The 20,865-nt window shown below is 42.4% G+C and overlaps 1 protein-coding gene across 1 annotated transcript in view; it reads left to right on the top strand.

Moving 5' to 3' along the window:
* The first annotated feature begins 283 nt into the window (after window positions 1-283).
* Window positions 284-20,865, top strand: part of KIAA1210 (KIAA1210 ortholog) — an 89,069-nt gene continuing 68,487 nt past the window's right edge. Inside the window, exon 1 of the mRNA XM_054040235.1 lies at window positions 284-425. The gene's annotated coding sequence lies outside the window, so the exon portion shown is untranslated. The remainder of the gene's footprint in view (window positions 426-20,865) is intronic.

Below are 20,865 nucleotides of genomic sequence, written 5' to 3'. Positions count from 1 at the left end.
GTGCCCCTGCAACAGTCATTCACCTCTCTGTGCTCCAGTGTTACCCCATTGGTAAAAGGGGGGAAATAATAAATACCCCAGGGGCTGCTGCTGGGGAGAAGGGAGGATTCCGAGCCAGGGGCTGGAGCCATCAGGGAGCGGAAGCAAGGCTGGGGTGGAGCGCAGGGCTGCAGGCAATGGGGGGGATGGACGGAATCGGGCCTCTCAGAACTTGACTCCATCCGGAGCTGGGAGCCACCTTGGGGAAGCGCCCGGCTCTGCACATGGGCCTGTGCGGGGATCTTCCCAGCAGCAGTCCGCTCTCCAGACGCTGCCCCGCCCGCTAGGCTGGGGAGGCCACTGGGCGGCGACTGGCCGCTCCGGCGGCGCGGAGCGCACGGAGCCCCGGCAGAGGGAAGCGCAGGACGCGCCTGGGGTCCCCGCCTGTGAGTAGGGGCTGCGGGTCCCAGCGGGCGGCGGGGGGCTGCCCGGGCTGCCAAGCCCCCTGCGGGGCGCTCACCTGCTGCGGTACGGGCTGAGCGCAGGAGCCCCGCGGAGGGACCGTGCCCAGCCTGCACTCTGCCCCCGGCTTCGGGGTGCGGCGTTGGGGGGAGCCGGGCGCCTCTGAGCCTGTGCCGGCTTCAGGTCGGATCTTGGGGGGCCCCTCGCCAGGCCAGAGATGAGGAGCCCGGCGTGTGTGCAGCCCCCAGGTGGGGGCTTGGGAACCGGGGAGGCACTGGGAGTCGGGGGTCCCCCAGCCCGGGGGAAGGAGGCAGGCGCTGGGGTGAGCCTGTGAGGGGCACGATGGACCCTCCGTTGCCAGCTGGGTCGCTGGTTCTTTCCTCACCCCGGTGCCTTTTGTATTGAATCTCTGGCTGCCAGGGTTAATGCAGCCGGTGCTGCCAGTGCTCAGGATGTCAAAAGGCTCTGTAGGTCTATTTTAAGTGTCTAGGGAGGCGGAGAGATTAGAGCTGGAGGCCACTGACACCGAAGGACTCGGTACCATCCGCCCTCTGATTTCCTAGTAGAGCTGAGTGTCTGTCACTCAGCATCTGAAGAAGTGAGGTTCTTACCCACGAAAGCTTATGCTCCCAGTACTTCTGTTAGTCTCAAAGGTGCCACAGGACCCTCTGTTGCTTTTTACAGATTCAGACTAACACGGCTACCCCTCTGATACTTGAGTGTCTGTGAGTGCATCCCACTGCGCCTCTCCGCGGAATACTCCTAATTTTGAAGCACTCTTTGTTTGAGCCAAGAAACATCTTTAGCCATCTGAAACCCATGGTACAGGCTCAGCAAATCTATTCAGTAACAAGCTGCTCCCAGAGGACAACAAACCTAAATACTCAAACCAAAGGAGCAGAGAACAATGGAGAAAAAAGTTCCTAATATTAGAATCATAGAATCATAAAATATCAGAGTTGGAAGGGACCTCAAGAGGCCATCTAGTCCAACCCCCTGCTCAAAGCAGGTCCAATTCCCAACTAAATCATCCCAGCCAGGGCTTTGTCAAGCCGGGCCTTAAAAACCTCCAAGGAAGGAGACTCCACCACCTCCCTAGGTAATGCATTCCAGTGTTTCACCACCCTCATATTCTAGCTGAATAGCTCTCATTTCCCTCTCTAGCCCTCCTGGTGCAATGTATTTCGGAAGAGCTAAATGGCTATGCCTTTATTATCTCCCCCCACCTCCTTCTTTAGCTCTCTGTTTAGTGCTTGAGTTTCCCAGTCTCCCAACAAGCTCTGTGCAGACAGGATCTAGGCCTTAGAGTTTTCAAATGTGGATGTATAGGTGCAGTGTGTGTGTCAGATGATATAACATTATATCAAGAAGTTATTCCCTACCCCACTCCAAACCCCTGTACTATGTGGATGTAAACGTCTCATATTAATTTTCAGCCCCCAGGTGTCTATGCACTAGTTCTATGTAGTCAGTATTAAGTTGTCTATAGGCCACATCCCGGCATGCACTTATGCATGTGCTTAATTTTACATAGAGTAGTCAATTGAAGTCAATGGAATTACTCACATGTGTCAAGTTACTTTCAGACAGTTGTGTCTGCAGAATTGGGGGAAGAGTTTGGATCTAAAGTTGGCATATCCATAGTATTTAGGAAAAAAAATAGCATTTTACTAATTTTGAATGAAAAAATGTTAAAGAAATATTAAAAAGTGTTGATGAGTGAAATTGGGCAAGTTGCATGTATGCATATCACACTTAACTTGCATGTGTGGGCTACTCTCCTTACTGATTCAGAGCCCAATTCTGCAGCATGTACAGAATGGCTGCAATATCAGGCCCGTAAGTAAACACCAAAATGGGTTCACTGATGCACATCTTATAATACCCACATGAAATCAGACAGTCTTACAACTCACACAAGGAAATTGGTGAGCTCACTGTACCCACTTCTTAGCAAAGATTTAACAGTAGGTCACTGTAGTGAGGCTTCTGTTAAGCCTGGTCTACTAAAATTTTACTTTGTTAATTTATACCACAGAGCACTAATGTTTAAATGCAACGAAGTAAAATAAATAATTAAAACTAAATTATATTTTGTCAAATCAATAAACAAAGTATATCTTGTGAAGCATAATCCTTGGTTATATTGCTCATGTACCGTATTTGTTAGGGTCTTCCTGTCATTCGTGTGAATTACCGAGATTCTATCATATGTAAAACTGGTACCATCTTTCTCAGAATATTGTTTCATGTGTCTTTGAGTCAGCCCTTTGTACTTTATGCCCTAAACCAGTGTTTAATTTATGTTAGCCCAGCAGGGCCAACATGCTTATGGGTGAATGATCTGGATTTTATTCTGCCTCATGCATCAATAATATTGTCCATTAAATCCCAGGTGTGTAATCTTTAATACTGTGCTATAGTACACTGAAGGAACCCAACTTGACTTGCAGATGGGTTTGCCTCACAGACATTAAGAAAAATCATATCATCTTGTAAACTGAACAAATGATCTGTAATCACAAGTGCTATGGAACCACATCTACTGTGTCATTCACTTAACCCATCACTTTTCTGGGGAGATCCCCAGTTTAAGAGCTTGCTCCTTGCTAACCACCCATCCTGTGAGTTAGTCCTTATTCACGTAAATAGTTTTATTGATTTCAATTGGGAATGCTTGTGTGAATAAGAATTACTCATGTAAGACAGATTTCTTAGGAGTATGCCCTAATTGTGCACCATGTGCATGTACCTGGGTAGCAAAGTGCACACAGAGCTTCCTCAGTATGGCCCTACTTCACCCAACAAATCATTCCCTCTACGTAATCCTGTGCAGTCACACCATTTTCCTTAAAGATAGGCCTTGAAGGAGTCCAACAGCCCTGACAGCCATTCTGATGAGCCCCAATGTTGCTTAGGTCCTGATCCTGTAAAGACCTGCATGTGGGTGAACCCCTATATACTCCCATGGAGTGCCATGAAGACAATGGAGCTCTGCATTAGCTAATTGCAGAACTGGGGCCTTATTAGTTTTGAAGGTGGTACACAGCTTTGGAGTGTGGGAGGGAGGAAACTCATTTACATAAACTGCTCTCCCTGGGCACTTCCCAGGGAGTTCCCTGCAGTTCCCTGCCCTGGCTTTTGTTGCTTTCTTTTTGATCTTTGATATCTGCCTGCTAAGGCCTTGGCATGTGAAGCTTCTATAGTTTGCATGTCTCAGGGCAGGTCTTCACTACGGGGGGCGGGTCAATTTAAGATACGCAAATTCAGCTATCGGAGCCAATTTACCCCGCTGTGAGGACGGCGGCAAAATCGACCTCCGTGGCTCCCCGTCAACGGCGCTTACTCCCACCTCTGCTGGTGGAGTAAGAGTGTCAATTCGGGGATCGATTGTTGCGTCCCGACGAGACGCAATAATTCGATCCCAGAGAGATTGATTTCTACCCGCCAATTCAGGCGGGTAGTGTAGACCTAGCCTCAGAAGCAGCAGGTTCTGCTAGATGGGGGCTTTTAAATAATGCTATTGAAATTGCTTTTCTGATATTTGTATTGTCAGCTTCAGATACTCCTGATTTCCACTTTCTCCACTGCAGCAGCCCCCCAGAAAAGCATGTTGTAATACCTTTGTATGCTTGCAAGTGACGTGTTTACATTATAGGAAATGTGAATATATAGGTGCTATATTGCTGCAAAATGAATACAATGAAAAGCAAATGGTCATACATGACTGAAAACACTTTCTATGAGCGGGTGTTTCTGTCAGCAAGATGATGTTTGATTTTTTTTTTTTTTTTTTTTTTTGCATAACACTATACAATGTGCACTGTAGGGACTATTGTTGAACCAAATACCTTATTTTGAGCTTGATCCTGAAAGGTGTTGAGTACATGAGTAGTTCCATTGACTTCAATGAAATTGCTCACATGCCTAAAGTTACATACATTTTTAATGCTGTGCACCATCAGCTCAGAGTCCTCAGCTCTTTGGTCCTCAAAAAGACCACATCCTCACAGACTGGGTATGAAGTTAAATCCTGGTGTAGGATTTGAACCCATAACTCTTTAGCCTAACAGTGAGAAGAGCCCAAATCTATGAAATCCTGAGTGCCCTTAATTCTTATTTACTTAGGTGGGAGGTGCTCAGCACCTCCTTAACTTGGGCTTTATATATGCATAACGTAAATGTATGTACAATACAGATATATTAACAGTGTAGTGCAGATCGCACTCTGATTTTCACTATGTAACTAAACTTTAATCAGATGCTCCAGGAGCAGAGACTAAATATCTTCATGTGTTTATCACTATACCGGTTGAAAATGAGATGTTTTTCTCCACTGTTGTTTGCTTGAGTTTTCATTCTAATGCTCTAAATTCCTAGATGCCCAATGCAGATTTGATTACGCAAACATTACTTGTAATTTGGGACCTATAATACAGTCTTTTCAGCCATTTCCACATACTGTGCAATCAATATCCACTCTTCCCAGTCTCTCTGGGATCCAGTAGTCATGATAAATTAATTTTGCTGTCTTAATATAAGCCTCAGGACTTCGGAAGATTTGCTAGTGCTAGTGCAAATATTACTACAGACTTCAGTTTCAAAATTAATGTTTGTCTGTTCTCCAAATTTGTCTTAATTTATCAGTTGGTGTATTCGCTGCAGACAAAATATAACTACAGAAAGGCTGTTTAGCCTTTTCACTTACCAAGAAGAGGGTGGGGAGATGGGGAGAAAAGAAATGAAGAATGCTTCTGCATTCAGAACCCCTGATTGATTGATACAAGAAAAGTCTGCTTATTTGGAATGTTTTGCAGTTAGATGATGCTGACAAATGAAGATGTCAAGATCATGAATAACTGTGGGGAAAGGTTTAGAATGTTACTTAATTCTGAACAATTGAGAAAATGAAGATGCACTGAACATTATTTGTCTGGTTCTCATTACATGATTACTCTGGATGGTTTCTATGGGAGAAAGTCTAATATGTTTGGTGCTAACAAATAAACATTCTTGCATCTTTAATCAATACTGCCTAATCTTTGCTGTAATTCCACTAAGCCTTCCGGTCAGGATTTTTCATCTGTATTGCTGAATCATTTTAAAATGGTTTTAAAATTAAACTAAAGAAAATGAACAGTGGCCCAGCAAGCCCACTAGAGCGTTTTTCTGAGGATTTTCATTAATCTTTGGCTTTATACTACAGCCTGTGTTTATCATGTGGTTGGTTTCAAAATCTTTAGTTATATAATGTGAACATCAGGCTGTGTAATGACAAATCAAACATAGAACACATAGCAGTGTGACTAGAGTCCACGTTATACGCCCTATTGTGCACACTGGGCCACCAGTGTTCTCCTGAATCATGCGTGCTTACACTCGTTAAATCTGAAATAATTTTCAAAAGCAATGCCAATGACACAAGCATAGACCTCTTTTGAAACTGATCAGTGACTTCAAAAGTAATTAGAACGATTTGCATAAGGGTTTGTTACTTACCATCTGTTTTAATTGGAAAGCAGTTTTTTTCCAATAAGACTAACAAGTGACTGTATCTTACTTAAGATCAATCTACAGTGCAATTTAAACAGAGAGACAGATAAGTTTGTCTTGATCTGGGAAGGTTTATCACCACACCTTTTGCTGATAACGTCTACATGCAATAGAATGAGTGCTACAGGTTACAACTGGAAAATACCTCCTCACATAGCTGCAGATGAGATCTGTAATTAACTCCAATCACAGGAACCGTTTAAAACAATATTACTCAGTGTTGCCAATCCCTACAATGTTATCACATGTCTCATGATAATTGGTGTTTTTCTTAAAGCCTCAGCTCTTGGAGTCAAGGGATTATGTAAAAAGAAGAACAGGAGTACTTGTGGCACCTTAGAGACTAACAAATTTATTAGAGCATAAGCTTTCGTGGACTACAGCCCACTTCTTCGGATGTAGTCCACGAAAGCTTATGCTCTAATAAATTTGTTAGTCTCTAAGGTGCCACAAGTACTCCTGTTCTTCTTTTTGCGGATACAGACTAACACGGCTGTTACTCTGAAACAAGGGATTATGTGACAATTAGAGCTTTCACTAAAACCAAAAATATCTAAATTTCTACTTTTGTGGAGAAAGACTTGAAAATGTGAACAGAATGTACCCTCCCAAAGGCTCAGAAACTAGAAGATAAATACCACCCCCATATTATTTTTTGGTTTAAAAATCATGTTTTTTTTTTTAATCTCATAACTTTGTTGAAGCCTGATTCATGATTTTTAAAGGTTTAGAGTTGGCAGTAGTGCTCCCTAGTGCTTTGGGAGTTTACAGTAATGTGGAGCTAATTTCACAGCCTCTTTATAAGAAGCTCCTTAACCCTTCAGAAGCAAAATGGAAGCTAATGCAGGTGGGTTTATTTTTCTGATGGCTTTGATCCCAGCCCCAAATCTGACCTCATCTGGGCTATTTACTATTGAGTTATACAACCAGCAGTGCTCTCACAAAGCCATTTTCTGTAACTACCAGATTTGCATATCTGGCTCTGTTCATTATTTCTCTTTACTGCAATATATATCTCATTTCAGTTTAATTAAAAATTACTAATAAATAGAGGCTACTATAATTCATAGGAGTTGGTTGGATATTTTTGCCTATGTTTGCTGGAAAAGTTGACATAGCGTTGGTTGGAAGTAGACTATGTCTATAACATCAGTTTTACCACTGTAGTTGGCCTTTATAGGAATGTCCTGATGTTCCATTGATTTAAATGATACCTGCTAGCAGTGAAGGGGTTAATCCTGTTGACTAACTCTGCTGTCATGTCTTTTACCAGTTTGTGCTCTATTGAATGACTACGCTGCTTTTAAAAGATATTCAGCTTCCCTAAGAGATGCAGCCCCTTCTGTGTAAGTAGGGAGCTTTGTCCGGTGTTACACCATGGGGCTAGGAGTCAAGCAATCTGGCCTCTTTTCCCAGCCCTGCTGCTGACTTGCTGTGTGACTTTAAGCAAATCACACAGGGCCTGTTACTTTTCCCAATGACGTCTGTCAGGTACTGATTGTACCCGGTAGGTTGCAGGTCAGGCTCTTTCCCAGATGTGGACTCCCCACAGAGCTTCCATTCCAGAGAGATTCATGAGATGTTCACTCTAAGATCCTTTAATGCGCTGCCCAGGTATGGCAGATCTAGTCTCAGATAAGGTAAATTACACACAGCACCAGGTAGCGGCTGGTTTAGCATTTAATCACAAAGTCAGTGGGAGTTTTACCTCTGTGATTTAGGATTAGAGCTGAGTGAAGAATGATTTTTCAATTTGGTAGCCAAACTAAACCGGGGGAAAAATTAGTTGTAGGTGTACCAGAAATGGAATATTTTTGGCTTTTCTCACGGAAATAAAAAAACAGGAAAAGAAAACTGGTTCCATCCCAAACAAAATTTTTACTTCTACCCAAAATGAAAACGTTTTGTTTGGCTGAAAAGCTATTTTGAGTTTAGTTTAGTTTCCAGTGTTTTTTTCTTTTGTTGTTGTTTTTAAAGAAATCTAGGCAATTTTCTAACGTAACCCTGCAATTTGAAAAGAAAGTTGAAATGTTTCATTTAGAAAAGGCTGAATTAAAGTGTTTTGACTTCTTAAAAATAATTCATTGTTTTTCAGCGAATAAACTATCATTTTGCAAAGCGTTGCCCAGCTCCCCCTAGAATACCCATCTGTAAGCCCAGAGACACTACCAGTGCCTGAGAGGCTTGAAGGGGACATATTTTCCCACCCCTGTTTTCACTAAGCACTTTGACCTTCTCAAAGTAGAGGCAGGTGTTAGGTATTCCCAAGTCGGATCCTACCCTATGCCCACATCTTGTCTTTTTTGGGGGGGATGTAGGGTCCCCTACCTCATGGGGAGGAGGGGTTCAGTGTTGTGATTGTAGCTATGTTGGTCCCAGGATATTAGAGGGACAAAGTGGGTAAGGTAATATCTTTTACTGGCCCCATGTCTGTTGGTAAAAAAGACAAGCTTTCAAACTACATAGAGCTCTTCTTCTGAGTGGTTGTGTGGCTTCCTTAGTGTTTGTGAAGTGCTCTGAGAGCCTCCTTTTAACGGAGCTCTAGTAGTGCAAAATGATGAATATAATCCTGGTATATAATCCAGGAACATATACCAAACTGGGGAGTGAACGGTGCTTTCTTGATTTCATTTTTGGTTCTCTAACTATATGTTATATTCAAGTCTGGCATGAAATGATTTAATAGGTTAGGGCACCACATTGGAAGCTGTGGATTTGTCTAGCTCAGTGGTTCCTAAACTTGTTCCGTTGCTTGTGCAGGGAAAGCCCCTGGCGGGCTGGGCCGGTTTGGCCGAACCTGCGGACGCGGCAGGTAAAACAATCGCGGCTCCCAGTGGCCGTGGTTCACTGCTCCAGGCCAATGGGAGCTGCTGGAAGCAGTGCAGGCCGAGGGACATACTGGCCGCCACTTCCCGCAGCCCCCATTGGCCTGGAGCGGTGAACCGCAGCCACTGGGAGCCGCGATCTGCTGAACCTGCGGACACGGCAGGTAAACAAACTGGCCCGGCCCGCCAGGGGCTTTCCCTGCACAAGTGGCGGAACAAGTTTGGGAACCACTGGTCTAGCTTTTCCTTCAAATCTCAGTTTAAAAAAAAAAAAGATGGAACCATGATATACAGAGAGTGGGATATGAAAAACCTCCTGTTCATTAGGTCAGTGGTTCTCAATGTGTACCCATGGGGGGTATGCTAAGGTCTTCCAGCGGGTACATCAACTCATCTAGCTATTTACCTAATTTACCACAGGCTACATAAAATGCACTAGAAAAGTCAGTACAAACTAAAATTTCATACAGTCAATGACTTGTTTATACTGCTCTATATACTATACACTGAAAGTACAATATGTACATTCCAATTGATTTATAAATATATGGTAAAAATGAGAAAGTGAGCAATTTTTCAGTAATAGCCTGCTGTGACACTTTTGTATTTTTATGTCTGAATTTGTAAGTAAGTAATTTCTAAGTTAAGTGAAACTTGGGGTACAGAAGACAAATCAGACTCCTGAAAGGGGTACAGGAGGCTGGAAAGGTTGAGAGCCACTGCATTAGGTAAGCAGAAGGTTGATAAGATAAACAGAAGATACCACATAATAACTGCCTTATGACAGCATGTACGAAAGCCCTTTTTAAACATCCTCCAGCCTTTCACTTCAAAAGAGTTAAGAAAGACCTTGTCTACAGACTTCCCCTCTGCACCTGGGCTTTAAAGTCTGCCCCCTATAACTGCCCCCAGTGTCTGGTCCTTCTTTTTGAAAATGACATAGCAACTCAACATTAGAGACTGGAATTCAAAATCTCAGCATAACACATTGGCCAACTGCACCGTGTTCCTCCTCCTCCTCTGTGTTTCTTCAGTATAGGAACAATAATTATACAAGAAGTAGAGGAATGTTAAACCATTTATACATGTATTACTAACTGCCAGCATATGTTTCTTTAAGGGTTTATGTTTCAGTACCAATTTCCTTCATTGGAATTCATCTTTTGTGGGTTTTCTTACCTTACCATTGTGATGACTGAAGAGTGGATTTAATGAATGTTAGACCCCTAAGGCTGCTGGCTAGTGGATTCTTCAATAATTAAAAATGATAGCTTATTAGAGAAGAAAATACATTAAAAATGTTAAGGTTCTCATTGTAAATCAGCTTAAAGCAAAGGAAATCTGAGTTTTATCTCAGAAATTCTTGCTTTAGCTGATTTGTCAAGTCTGTAGAATTAAGTTAATCTAATTAAAAAGATAATATAAAAATATAAGCAATGTAACAGCCATCTTAGTTAGAGAGATGATGAGAGAGAAAAAGAGCAAGCCTGCCATTGCTATAGTAATGGGTCTAAAGAATCTTCATTAGAAGTTATACCACCCCTACTTTTTTGCATGTGAGTGGGGTTAGAAAAGTGACTAATGAAAAACAGCATACACAGAGGGGGGAGATCTGGTGAGAGAGTATTAGATTCTTATCTGCTGACTTTTTACTTCTGCTATCAGAAAAATCTCAGTTTGACTTTCAGTTAACAGGGCTAGCAGATAGGCGGGAAAGCATTTTTACATATAGAGAGAGTAAATTAGAAAGACAATAAATTGCAACTTTTGACACTTTAGCAGGGTCGCTTTTTCAGAGTGGAATCAAACTCTAGCTTTGTAATAACTCAGACCATGTTGTCATTTTACGTGGTATGCAGCATTGTTAGTCTGTAACACTCTTCTATTGTATTTCCCTGGGGCGATTGTAATGTTTTCTGTTATATTTGGCAATAATATATCATCAATTCATAGTGACAACACTATGCACAGTCCCGGGAAAAGGCTGGTATTGTTGCTGCACCGAAAGACTCATTAATTTTAATACTTTGTTACATTTGTCTCAGTGAAACCTTGAACCTTACCCATTATGTGCAAATAGTACAATATGGAATATTGTGATACCAAATGTAACAAACAGTAAAAGTCCTTCCATAATTTAACTCAGCAGTTGTATTTTTTGGTTGCTTTAAAATACTAGAAGGGCCTGGAATTCAAATGATATGTTAAAGACCTTTAAAACTTAAGGACTGTCTAAGAATTTTCCTGGTGGGGGGGAACTCTCAGCTGGGGCAGAGCCAGTACATCAGGTTCTTGCACCACTCCCCACACCTGGCCTCCAAGTAGTGGTATCAGTACTTTGCTCTGGCTTATCCCCAGGTGGTACATAGTTCCTCAAGGACCATTGCCAGCTGGCACAAATTACAGCAGCTCCCAGGCTACTCTAACCAATGCAGCAAAGATTTGCCTTGAGAATATGATCCCCTCTCTCAGCTGCACCAAATGGAAACTTCTTGAGAGAGAATCTGGGCCTACTTGCTTTAATGGAAGCTAATAACCTGAAGGAGACAGAGGAAGACTCTCTAGCTAAATATGAGGACACTAAAAACTCCTCTTATTCTAACTTTCCTGTTACTCTAAGTTTATGGTTGACTGGTATCTCTCTGTATGGAACTTACTTTATTAAATCTAGTAGCAGAAAAGAATCTGCAGCTAAAATCAGTGTATCTGCATCAAAAGTTAATCATATTATGAGGACTAACAAAGACAAGCTGATTCCTGTGCATGCAGGGTGAAATTCACTCCAAGAGAGCTTGAGCAAGGCTCTAAGCATCAATTAAGCGCCACATTAAGACACTGAGAGTATGTCTACACTACCCGCCAGATTGGCGGCCAGCGATCGATCCAGCGGGGGTCAGTTTATCAAATCTAGTCTAGACGTGATAAATCGATCCCCGAGTGCTCTCCCATACTCCACCTCTGCGAGAGGCGCAGGCGGAGTCGACGGGGGAGCAGCAGCAGTCGACTCACCACAGTGAAGACACCACAATAAGTCGATCTAAGTACATCAACTTCCGCTGTGTTATTCACGTAGCTGAAGTTGCATAACTTGGATTGATCCCCCCCGGTGTAGACCAGGCCTAATATACTAAAGGAATGGGCACCTAATTAGAGTGATTTTGATTGCAATCCTCTACATGCAATACAACTTCTCTGGTCAATAGCTAGGATCTCTTTTTAGCAAGGTATTTAACCACATGCCTAGCTCCAACATTTGTAGCCCTATTGAAATCAGGGGTACTGCCCACATGTGTAACTTTAGGCATGTGCTTCACCCTTGCTAAATGGGTGCCCAAATTTGCTAAACAGTTCTAGGCTTTAAAATACTCCTGAAGTTTGAATCTTTCCTGCAACTGGAAATGTAGTAGATTATTTTGTCTTCCCTTTACTGTGGGAACAATGCCAACATATTTAAGAGATGGTTGGGAACAAACTGCTGATCTTTTAGGATTCCCAGAAATGGAATCTGACTAGTCCAGTGTGCTGCTGTACCTGCATGAAGTTGTTTCTGTACAAGGTATGTTTTATTATATGATGACTTCAGAACTCTGGACTCAAGGGGATACATGCTCAGATGAAGTAAATTGGTGCAGCCTCATTGACTGTAATTTAACTCAGCAGTTTGGTTGACTTCATTGGCATTATTACACTTCTTCTTCTTTCATATGGCTGGTGTAGAGCAGCAACTGCAGTTTCACCTGAAGTTGATCGAGCCAAATGGCTACATCAGGAGTAGCAGAATTTATTGCAGTAAATGCCTCCTCCATACTTATAAATTGGGCAGTAGGTAGTGATATGTTCAATGGTCTGTTGTGGGGAACCACACTTGCACACCGGGGAGTCTTTGATTTTCCATTTGTGCATTAGATATCCGCATCTACCAGGGTTGGTTTGAATTCGGTTCCGAGTTGACCAGGATGACCATGGAAGGTCAAACCCAGAAACCTTCTGCGTGAGATCTGGCACAAGGTGCTTATTTTTTAAGTCTTGTTTAGCCCAATCTGCTTTCCAAGCCTCCTCCTGATCATAGCTTGATTGCATGAAGCTAAAGGAATGTTCCCAGAAAGGCTTGCAGGACTTACGATGTTGGGTGTGTGTGGGGGGGCATCGTCAAGGTCTTGGTGAATAGGAAGACATCTGTTTTCACAGGTTGGCTGAGCTTCGTGGAATGTGGCAGCAGTTTGGCGTATTGTTGGGGGAGCGATGTTAGATAGGACAGGTAGCCATGGTGTTGGAGTCGACTTAAGGGTTCCCGTGATGCACCGCATCACTGTATTCAGCTGGGTATCCACAAGTTGTGTGTGGCTGCATCTGCTCCATACCGGTGCACAATATTCAGCTACTGAATATACAAGTGCTATTGCAGATGTTCGCAACGCTGATGCACCCCAGGTTGTACCTGATAGTTTCTGGATTATGTTGGCTCTCTTTTTTTTTTAATCTTTCCAGCTACCTTCTCAAGATGATCGTGGAAGGAGAGGGTGTGGTCGAGTTTCACTCTGAGATATGTTGGAGTGTAATCGTGTTGCACATTTTTACCACAGCTACTTTCAGTGTGGTTTTGGCACTCTTATTATCAAGATGAAATGTGCTTACTATTGTTTTTCCAGGGTTTGGTTTGAGCCTCCATTTCTGGAAATATTGTTCCATCTTTTGGAGGTCCTCAGTTAATGCTTTCTCAGTGTCATGGAGGTTTGATGCTTGGATTGTCATGGCACGTTCATTTGCATATCCAAATTTTCATGATTTAGTTGGAGACATGTCAGTTATGTAAATATTAAAAAGGGTTGGTGCAAGTACAGAGCCTTGTGGTAGCTTGTTGTTTATGATACGGGCTACCACATCGCATATCGCTCAGTGATCTCCCGGTCATCAGAGCAGCAACTCAACAAATTATCACATTTTCACCAGCTGAAGATCTGGCCCATGGACATAAATCTTTCTACCTTAGGTATTTGTAGAGTGCTCATTTTTATAGCATCTCAGTGGTACATAGACCTTTCTGACTGATTGTTTTTATAGATGTAGGCATAACAGAAGCGGAGGGTGAGAGACAGCTGTGGTCTGAGCACAGAGCTGGAAATCAGGAATTCCTTACCAATCCCTTTCTGAAACAGATGTTGGGAAAGTCACTGAATTACTTTTCCTCAGTTTTCCCATCTGTAACAGTGGTAAGGAGTAACCATATATACCATATGGTGGTTGTGGAAATTAAATGCTTGTAAAACACTTTGAAGGTATAAAATGCTGCATCAGTGCTAGGTACTATTATTACCCTGTGCACTTTATTTATTTTGCAATTTATAATATGGGCCAAATGTTACATCTCTGAGCATGTCCAGAAGGAGTGAAATAAAGAAAACAAGATATTGACCAACATCAACTAATTTGATTTCCATTTCAACTAGATGCAAAGGTTTGATTTTTATTTCTCTGTTTGCTTCCTTTTCTCAGAGCAATAAAGCCTGACAGAGGAGACTTTCTGGGAGTTTATTGCTCTTCTGAGGAGGTCAATGCTCACTTTATATTCAGTCTTGTGTTTGCGGGCACTAGAATTAGACAGCCTTTCCCCAGAACTGCACGTCCCTGCCTTCCTGTATTATGGCTTAAATCAATGGCCAGCGAGGCGTTACTTGAGACATGACCTTCACCTTTGAATTTGTTTTTTCTTCAGTCCAGTTAATATCCAGGGTGTTGATGGTTATAAGGAAATTCCAGACACATGAGCGGTGAGGGGGATTCTCCTCTTACTCAGACTGGTGCAAATCAAGAGTAATTCCATTGAAGTCAAAGGGGCTATATTGGTCAGAAACTATTGTGAGAGGAGAAGCATGCCCATTAAACTTCAGATGGCCTTTTATAGTATTCCTAAAACTTGCACAAGCATTAGCAGCATTAGGGGCCTCATCCAACTCCCAGTGGGCATTGGATCTGCCCCTAGAAGTGGAATGGAGAAGAAAGTGGTACATAGAAAACTTACCTTATTCACACCCTTACCAACAGAGTAGAGCCAGGTTAACCCTCAGTGTAGACAGTTGTAGGTCAACGGAAGAATTCTTCCATTGATGTAGCTACCACCTCTCAGAGAGGTGAATTACCTATGATGACAGGAGAACCCTTCCCGTTGCTGTAGTAAACATCTACACTAAAGCACTCGGGTAGAGGCATTTGGACCATGCCACCGACCTATTGCGTTCTCACATTTTCTTGCAGATGGGCTTAAATTGTGTTTGACTGAACACCAAGGAGAGTGAGTCATGTTGTTACAACTAAGGGTATGTCTACGCTACCTGCCGGGTCGGCGGGCAGCGATCGATCCCCGAGTGCTCTCCCATCGACTCCTGTACTCCAATGCTGCGAGAAGCACAGGCAGAGTTGACGGGGGAGCGGCAGCAGTCGACTCACCATGGTGAAGACACTACCATAAGTCGATCTAGGTACGTCGACTTCAGCTACGTGAATAACGTAGCTGAAGTTGCGTAACTTGGATCGATTCCCCCCCATCCCCCCCAGTGTAGACCAGGGCTTAGTGGTTTTTTAACATATTTTCTTAAGTGAGTGTTATAGGTGTAGAAATAAAGCTGCTTTGTTCAGATTCTGCCTTATGTATCTTTAAAAAAAAGAACCATAGTTTCCTAATGTATAAAATAGTGACTGTGCTAGTATTTTTACAGGAAATACCAGTCTCTTGTACTGTCTCAAAAAGTAATCCACTTTTCATCAAGACCCATTAAAATCTTGCATTTTTGGATTTACAATCTTGTGTGAAAAAACACATTTCAGAAATGTAGCGTTTCCTCATACAAGGACCTTGGTATTTTCCCCAGAAATAAACAACATTTTTATATATGAATGGATATTACATACTTTATCCTTGTAAATTAATAAAATCCTAATGAATCTACTATATATAGTGCGCACTCACACACACACACACACACACACATATATTGTATGGAGATTAATGCAGTGTGACACCGAGGTCCAAAGCTATGTCTCTGATCTGGTTAAAAGAACAGGAGTACTTGTGGCACCTTAGAGACTAACAAATTTATTAGAGCATAAGCTTTCGTGGACTACAGCTTTCGTGGACTACAGCCCACTTCTTCGGATGCATCCGAAGAAGTGGGCTGTAGTCCACGAAAGCTGTAGTCCACGAAAGCTTATGCCCTAATAAATTTGTTAGTCTCTAAGGTGCCACAAGTACTCCTGTTCTTTTTGCGGATACAGACTAACACGGCTGCTACTCTGAAATCTGATCTGGTTGCAAATCTAAGGGAAATTACCTATTGAATGACACGTGGCATGACCTTTAACTCCGAATGCTCCAGGAAGAGTTCGTGTCTGACTGCTCATGCATTGAGGAGACCCAGAATACACAGGATAGATTCAGTATGTTCTCTAATATATTTTAACAACCCATGATAACCTGGATAGGACATACTGAACTTTATCTCAAATTCCTTGGTGGAAGTAGTGTGTTCTATGGTATGTTCTGTAGCTAGCCATAGGACATGACTCATGCTTGGAAATATCAACTCCTGGCATCAAATAATATTTTCCCTTTTTCTTTTCTTTTTTTTTAAATATCCTTGGTATTGAAGGAGCTTGTCTTACACAGACTCCTGCAATAGGGGAGTCACTGAAAAGACATCTTGCACAGAGAGTAAAAAGGAATGCAATTAGATCAACAGACTCCAAAGTAAGTAGCCTAAAAAATCCCCCAGGCTCATATACATGAATCAAGAGCTGATACAGATACACAGTCTAAGAGACTCAGTTCTGTATTTTCAGGGACAGGATTTGATCCTAGTTTTTTTCTAAAATTAAGCACAGATGGATGTCTTAGTGTGTAAACTATGAAAGGCAGAAATCCTCTTATCTCCACTTGTTTGTTCTTGTTTATTTTCCCCAGAACATTGTACCTTATTCCAACCCTGTTTCTTTAACGCTCTGATGCTGCAGCCTGTAAAAGTGATGCCTACTCAGCCGTCTCTGTAGCAATGAAGGGCTTTCACTGAACATTCCTAAGCTAAGCTCATTTGGCAGCAAGGGAATCTCATTGTTGGATCTGTTCCTACTTCAAGAAGATGTTTCCTGAGTCCTGTTTATGTGAGCATACAGCTAAACAATCCGGGCTGCAAATGCAACGAGAATAGTGGCATGATTTATGGAGAAAGCGATTTCCAAGGTTAGATTTCGGTTTCTGCACAAGTTTTATTACATTATATTGGAAAGGATATTCCATATGCAACTCAACTGGAAAGTCACATTTTAATAAATATTTTGGTAAGACCAAGATCATGGTGAAATCCTGCCTGAGTGTAAGGAGGATTTCCCTTCTGCGAGTAGAAGATATGATAATGCTCAATTAATGGAGGCTGGATTGCCTTGCGGTTAAGGTACAGGATGAGAAGTTAGGAGACTTGGATTCAAGAAAGACCTTGCTCTTCCATAAATGCCGCAGTGGCAAGTCACTTGTGATTTTTCAGAGCTGTTGAAGTTGATGGAAACAGCAGATGTTCAACACCTTTGAAAACCAAGCCATAAACTTTTTTGTGCCTCATTTTGCAGCTCTCTAAAAAGTGATGGTGTAGAGCTAAATTATCTGAAGTTTATAAAGCACTTTGAGATCTTAGCTGGAAGGTGCTATAGAAGTGTGAAATGTTATTTGGTGCTCAGATATCATGGTGATGCAGACATTAGAAATGCATATAGTTTTCATATATGTTGCTGCTAATATTTTTGCTGCTGTATTCTCACAACAGCAAAACTTAACAAAGGAAAAAAAGTCACGATATGATTTATTTTTCTTGATGGGGGGGGGGGAAGCGGAATGCAAGGGGGGAGAGAGAACTAGGTAGTAAAGAATGTTCACCCCAAGGACTGTATAGGTCCCTATGGCAATCACATGGGTAAATCCTGCACAGATCTTTGCAGAAGAGAGGTTAAGGCTAAAAATGAGAGAGACCAAAAGTCTGCCCTTTTAATGAGAAGCCATTCCAGAGATCCTAAAATATACTTAAAAGCAGAAACGTTAAGCCCCAAGGATGAATGCCGGTTTGTTATAAGATTTCTATTCCGCCCCCAGAATTGCTCAATGTAAAATTCACATGACATTTTGGTCCTCTGAACCAGGAAGCCTGCTCCCTCCCTCCCTCCCCCCCCCAAAAACCCAATGTTTAAAATGGTTGTGAAACATGGTTGTGGCCCAGCTGTGTGTGGAATATGGTATCTTCTTGTGGATTTTTTTTTTTTAAAGTTCTAACTATGTGAAGGATTCTTTTTTTTTTTTTTTTTTAAATCCTGGTTCAATAGAGACTTGGTTGCCAGGGGCTGCTAAAACTGCAGTACTTAAGTTGGATATGAAACATATTTCTGCTTCTTGGCTGTATTTGCAGCTTCTGACACCTCTGCTGTAGAGCTTAAAGCGGATGCACTGGGTGGGAGGTGACTGTGGAACTATGCCAGCGTGTCTAGCTCTTTTTGGGTTCCCCTGTTGCATTTCCTATTGCTGTATGATCTCTGACTTTGAAGAGGCTTCTGCTGTGTGTACGCTGATGTGTACAGATGTCTGGAAAAAATCTCTGATTTCAGATGTTACTTTTTAATACAAAACATTTCTCTATAATCCCAGATGAGAAAGATGGGCTGGTGAGTAACTGGGCTCTGCCTGGACATGCCTGCCTCATTCCCTGTGGGTTTGTGCAGAAGTTAAGAAATTCCTGAGTAAACTTTACCTTTGATTCCCCAATGATGCTCCTCCATGCTGAGGCAACACCTTTCTTTAAATGAGCTATGACTCAGCAACTTGCCACTTGGAATCCTTGCTCTGCTTTCACATGCAGGGAAACAATGCGCTGATCGATTTGGGTGCCCAGTGACTGTCTCAGCTCAACACTGGCTCAGAGTGATGCTTGGGTGTCAAGCCAGAGAGGAGGAGCAGCAGCAGCGAATGTGAGCCATGTCAGTTGTTACTTTAATTAAACACAGTGCATGCAAACTACCTTGAGATAGGGTGACCAGATGTCCCGATTTTATAGGGACAGTCCCAATTTTGGGGGCTTTTTTTTATATAGGCTCCTATTACCCCCCACCCCCGTCCCGATTTTTCACACTTGCTGTCTGGTCACCCTACCTTGAGATGATGGGAGGGGAAGGGTTATACTTGAGTCAGCAAAGCCAAGGTAGTTCAGAGTCGAGTGGAGTTAAAAATGAACCTGGGCTGGAACACTGCAGCTAAACCCAACCCACAAACCTTGGGGAAATGCAGATTTGAGTCTTAACCCTAAAACTGAGCACCCCGCATCCCCATCAGCTTTCATAGACCCTGTCAGCACTGCAGAGATCTGCACACTGCTGTCGTTTGGCTAGTACAGTGCTCCCATGTGGCCAAGTGCTGAGATTTTGTGTGTCCCCCAGATGTGTATTAAGACTTGTTTAACTATTGGAGGGTGAGTGATCCACTGGTAGGGTACCCGACAATGAGTCAAGTGGTTTAACATCAGGTCTGCCACTGCCTTGCCATGCGGCCTTCGGCAAGTAACTGTAACCTCTCTGTGTCTCAGTTTCCCCATTTTAGAATAGGAATGATGATGTTTACCAGCATTTGTAAAGTGCTTTCATATCTACAGCTGAAAAAGTTAATACGGGGGTCTCTAGGTGCTACTCAGTACAACTGATAAAGAATAATAGCAGTAAGTAGTGAGTACTGTTTAAAAAGAAAAGGGTTTTACAGACATTGATCCATATATGTGCATAAAATGTCACCTTTTGGAAACTGGACTATATTTTGCCTAAATAAAAACCAGCAAATGCAGATTTCTGTATTAAAATAAGTAACTTCAAGGCAACAACAAAAGTAAAGAAACATATTTTCCTGGGGGAAAAGCTCACATCTTGGGAGGAAAGATGAGAGGGAATCTACTTCATATTAACGAAGAGTCTGATCCACTGAGGATTATCGGCCCAATTCAGTACCTACTAAATGAATGGGCTTTTGCTGTTGAGATCACTGCGAGCAGAGTTGGGCCCTGCCGCTGGATTTTGTCCCTTTTTTTGAGCTGCAATTCAAATTTCTGATGGGGTTTCCTTCTTTTCTTCTTATAAATATTGCAGTTGGCAGCCTCTCCAGAATTGAATGCCAGACAGATTTCGGACCAGATCCTACTTCCAAGGTTTCATAGGGTAAACGAGTCATAAAGTTTCATAGTAATCTCTGGGAGTTCCTTTTTGGGTAGTTGCTACTCCATAGCCAGAGTTTTGATTTCAGCATTCTTTCAGTTGACTTTCTATGCTGGGTGGAGACTCTCTGTCTCTAGCCAACTCTTGTTTGTTTGAACTAGGAGTTCAACATGGAGTCATCTTGACAAATTCTAATTCAGTACAACAATGGAACTCATTAGGTTACAAATGTAAGTGGTATTGTGTGTGTGTGTGTGTGTGTGTACATTCTGCTTCTTAGCATCCTCCCAACGACTGGAAGCTTCCACTTGCTGAGCTTGGGTTTGATTTTCAATTCTGTTATGAATAATACTGAATTCTGCTGTAGGTAGCATCTTTCCCTGTTCTCGTAAATGGATTTTATGTGTGTGATTTTATGATTCGGTTCCTATAGTAATGTTTGTTCATTTATTATTATTATTATTTAACATCTGTATACAGTGCCTTTGTCCCGGAGAAGAGATGGGCACTGCCAGGAAACTAGGCCCCTATGATTGAGTTGGTCATGGGATACATGCATAAATACCCTTTACTTGGTGCATGCTGCTTTACAGAGAATGAAGATATGGGGTTTGATTCCTAAATCCATTCAATGGAGTTGCACCATCATTAAACTGGTGTAACAGAGTGGGATATTGGGCTCATGGTCCCTATCCCAATGGACTTCCAACCTGGGTATATTTGTCAGCTCTCTTAAATTTGAGGGTGTGTTTCCCCCCCCCCCCCAAGTGTCAAAATAAATGTTGCTTCTCTCCACTTCAGTGTTTACCCTTCCAAAGAGACT

Source organism: Malaclemys terrapin, chromosome 9 (genome assembly GCF_027887155.1).
Source record: "Malaclemys terrapin pileata isolate rMalTer1 chromosome 9, rMalTer1.hap1, whole genome shotgun sequence".
In the NCBI taxonomy this organism is placed as follows: Eukaryota; Metazoa; Chordata; order Testudines; family Emydidae; genus Malaclemys; species Malaclemys terrapin.
The sequence above is the reverse complement of the archived record's forward strand: the minus strand, read 5'-3'. Positions and strand labels throughout refer to the sequence as shown.